The sequence below is a fragment of the Lygodium microphyllum genome, chromosome 2 (genome assembly GCF_053477565.2).
Source record: "Lygodium microphyllum isolate KBCC chromosome 2, Lygodium_microphyllum_v1.1.10, whole genome shotgun sequence".
In the NCBI taxonomy this organism is placed as follows: domain Eukaryota; kingdom Viridiplantae; phylum Streptophyta; class Polypodiopsida; order Schizaeales; family Lygodiaceae; genus Lygodium; species Lygodium microphyllum.
In genome coordinates, this window is record NC_141136.1 from 139,435,484 (window position 1) to 139,439,813 (window position 4,330).

Below are 4,330 nucleotides of genomic sequence, written 5' to 3' on the forward strand. Positions count from 1 at the left end.
AGGCCCACTGCCATATCCATATCTTAGGCCCATTTTCTCTACTTCTCATCCCACTATCTCCTCAGCATGATGGACACCATATATCATTTCTTTGACAATCTCTTTGCCTCCCCTCTTCCTATCATTAATGTCGATTCGGGAGTTTTTTTTTTTCAACTCTAGATCTGTAAAGCAGACAGCGATTTGGGTAGAACCCAACCCAAAAAAGAAAAAACTCTTCGAGATACTACAAAGTGCATCTCATTTTGAGCCCCCAGAAATGGTGTTTGTTAATGCCATGACATTCGCACGCATCTTTCAACGGGCTGCCCCTCAGGATCTTAAATAGCAATGCAAGGTTGTGATCCTTGGAGCCGCAGGGGGCATCGGCCAGCTTCTGGCGGTCCATGAAACTCAACCCGTTGGTCTCCAACCTATACCTCTACAATATCGCTGGCACTCCTGGCATTGCTGTGGATGTTAGCCATGTCAACACCAGAGCTGAGGTTAGTGGATATGCAGGTGAAGAGCACCTTGGAACTGCATTGCAATGAGCCGATGTGGTCATCATTCCTGCTAGTGTGCCTCGAAAACCAGGAATGTCTCGTGATGATCTGTTTAACATCAATGCGGGCATTATCAAGTCTTTGTGTACAGCCATCTCAAAGCATTGCCCAGAGGCTATTGTCAACATGATCAATAATCCAGTCAATTCCACAGTTCCGATAGCAGTTGAGGTTTTTAAAAAGGCCAAAAGTTATGATCCCAAGAAACTATTTGGTGTCATCGCATTAGATGTTGTCCAGATTCTGACTTTTTATGTTGCCAAAAAAGGGTTCGATGTGGAAGAAGTGGATATACCAATCATGGGTGGTCATGTTGGAATTATAATACTACCCCTCTTCTGCCAAGCAACACCAAAGGCAAGTCTAACAGATGAAGAGGTTAAGGCTTTAACAAAGAGGACCCAAGATGGTGGAACCGAGGTGGTACAAGCAAAGTCAAGGAAAGGTTTAGCCACATTGACTATGGCATATGTTGGAGCCATGTTTGCAGAGTCATGTTTGAAAGGTCTGAATGGTGAGCCTGATGTTGTAAAGTGTACCTTTGTCCAATCAAATGTTACCAAGCTGCCATTTTTCTCTTCCAAGGTGCAACCATTTTTTCTCTTCCAAGGTGTGACTTGGTGTGAATGGTGTTGAGGATGTACTTCCTTTGGGCCCACTATCTAATTACAAAAGGAAAAAAAATGGCTTTGGAAGCAATGCTGCCAAAACTGAAAGGATCAATACCAATGTAAAGAGCCATGAGCCCAAGCTAAATAAATCCCACAAATCATGTATCCCAAAATCTATGTCATGTATGTCAAAGAGAGCTTGCCAAGTCAAGATGAAGAGCATAACGTCAAGACCAACAAATATCAAGAAGATCGAGAAAAGGAAAGGATGCCAAAGAAGCATGAAGAAGAAGATACTTTCCATTGCTATAAACAAAATGTTTTGCAAAAATTTTCCATCATGGATTATGTTTTCCCATAGTGGATCTCGAATACCCTTAGTGGATCTGCTTCCCATAGTGGATACCAAAAATGTAAAGTTTCAAGCTTGACTTGACTAAAGCTGCCAAAGAGCTAGTATCCTAGTCCATGTCCGCATGTAGGGGGAGCAAATGCCAGCATGTGTAGGAACTCATCATTTGAGGGGGGGTGTTGAGAATAGCAAATGATGCTTGATATGTGTGCCCAAAAGAGGCTGGAAGATAGACATATGATGTATGCGCTAGGAAGAGATGACAAAATCCCATAAGCACAGTGAGGAGAGTGGAATAAACCAAAAGCTATATAAGCATGTATTTGGCTCGTATTTCAAGAATATGATACTTTCAGTTTGAGTCACTCAAGATTGTATTTATGAGTCCAAGCTAATCTATCTTGGAACCTAAATCACTTGAGTTACAATCTCTTCTCTCTATCACGTATCGGTTCTATGATTTTCGTCCACCATAGCCAACTAGCTCTAGATCCATGTTTAACAACACGAAGCACATTGTCTATCCTTTTAAGGGAAGCAAGTGCACATGTGTAGATTTCTACCATGCACATGTACAAGCATCCATGTGCTCATATTCATATCACATCTAGATACATACATGTGCACTTACAAAAATAGATTCCCTCATCTAAAAGCACATGCACATGTGCATGCATGCTTGTGCACCCACACATAAATTGACATGTGCACATGCAAGCTAAAAGCCCATTACATAAAAAATATTTATCATAATCTACAAATGCTAGCTCCTTACTAATTTTTGTTTTGTTTCTCTATCAATTCATTGATTATTTATTGCTTACATGTGTAAAATCTAATGATTTGCATCATTTTATCTTGTGATAAAGTCAAATCGTTGGGAGTTCAACAAGTGTGGGAATGAGAGGAGACTTCATTTTCCCATTTTCCTTTAAGACTATGTGATCGAGAAACTTTATATATGGTTCAACTATACCTTGGAATAATTAATTGAAAGACCAAGTGGTAACTGGTTACAAAGCATTTTGTCACTTAAAGAGAGCATGACCTTGCAAGGAAGTTCTCATTGAACCCCCAACCAACACAGGGTCTTTGTGCCATGTGTCATTAATCAAAGAATGTCCATGTGCAAGTTGTGACCTAGAGTGTGACAACTTGCAGCTTATGTATCCTCATGGAGGTTCAAACTCTAATGGATCCCAATGCAAAAAACTTGGCATGAGGAAAGAAGCAACAATGAACAAGTGACAACCATGTGTAATTGGACCTCAAAAGTGATCAAAGTGTCAACACTTTGAGTGGGTACTCTGTAGATTGCTCTACTTTGTTACGAAAAGCTAAGGGCCTAGTTCATGGTGCTATCCACATAGAGCTTGCCACATTACTAGCATAGCATAGTTAAGTCACGTTGACTTGTGCAAGTAGTATGTCATTGCTAATAGCCATTTGTTGTCCAAGTCAAATTGACTTGCATGGGTTATGATGATTTGAAGTTGAGGTTACGTGTACTTTCCCATCAAATTTTCAAGTCTTTAGTACATGTCATTAATTGATTGAACATGAGTGCTCTCTCTCTCTCTCTCTCTCTCTCTCTCTCTCTCTCTCTCTCTCTCTCTCTCTCTCTCTCTCTCTCTCTCTCTCTCTGTCTCTGTGCACCCTCCTTTGTTCAATGTTGGACTTGCTTTTTCTCTCCTCTTTCCAAAAAACCATTGTGGGCATCATAGCCATGCTCAACTTGTGTGATATAGACATACAACAACCACAAAGTACAAGTGGTCCTCACACATGGAAGTGACTTCGCTTAACATAGTCCACACAGAGGATGGACCTCTTTGGTACAACATGAACACTTTTTGAAATGTAGTGAGATTGTTCCTACCTTGATTTGTTGCATGCAAAGAGAGCTAAATGTGCCATGCTGAATCCTTCAACCAATCAAAAGATTGGAAGTTGTAAGTGCATCAACTAGAAAAGCAATGTTTGAATTGAAAACCAGGTCCCGTGGAGGGTAAGGGGGGGGGGGGGTTTGGTTTTCCAAGATCCCTAGCAATAAGCAACCCATTTTTGTGGGTTTTTTCATCATGAAACCCCTTACTATTTGGGAAAAGGCACAAGGCCCACCTCCCAAACTTCCCAATTTGGGGCTGAAATCTTAAGATCTATGCTTAATGCATTATCTACTCTCCACTCCTTCTCACTCGCCTCCGTCGATTCTAGCCTATAACATCTCTTTAAATCTCCAATGAGATGTTGAATCCTACACAAAACAAGACCTCTCTTGCTTGCAATTAACAATATCCTTGCAATTGGCCCTTCTATAATTTATTTGTCCCTCCTTTAACATGCTTCATTTGTTACTCCATCAAACATAGAGCTTTTTGTGCATGTGCTTACAACTCAATAGGCTATAGGCATCAATCGATTTTTGTTGACCACAAATTGATCGGTACGCACATTGAGGTCTCGCCAATAAGCTCTCTCTCTCTCTCTCTCTCTCTCTCTCTCTCTCTCTCTCTCTCTCTCTCTCTCTCTCTCTCTCTCTCTCTCTCTCTCTCTCTCTCTCCCCCCCCCCCAAACTATTGCCTTGACCAACATATCTACATTAATCATCATCTCAAGTGTGTGCAATGATTGGTTTAAAGCATCCCTTGGATTTCTCATCTTGGTTTGCCTTCTTTTGTCTTTAACATCAACCTTCCTATCTATTTGTACCCCCATTACTCATGCATAATCATTGAAAAGTCCATCATGCAATTGAGGAAGCAAACAATTTACCTACACCACAATACTAAAGCCAAATCCCATTACACCCATGCCCCTTT

At 40.9% G+C, this 4,330-nt stretch overlaps 1 pseudogene; it reads left to right on the top strand.

The window, feature by feature from the left end:
* Window positions 1-281: 281 nt before the first annotated feature.
* On the top strand, window positions 282-1,793 carry LOC148040393 (malate dehydrogenase, mitochondrial pseudogene; annotated as a pseudogene).
* Window positions 1,794-4,330: the final 2,537 nt, after the last annotated feature.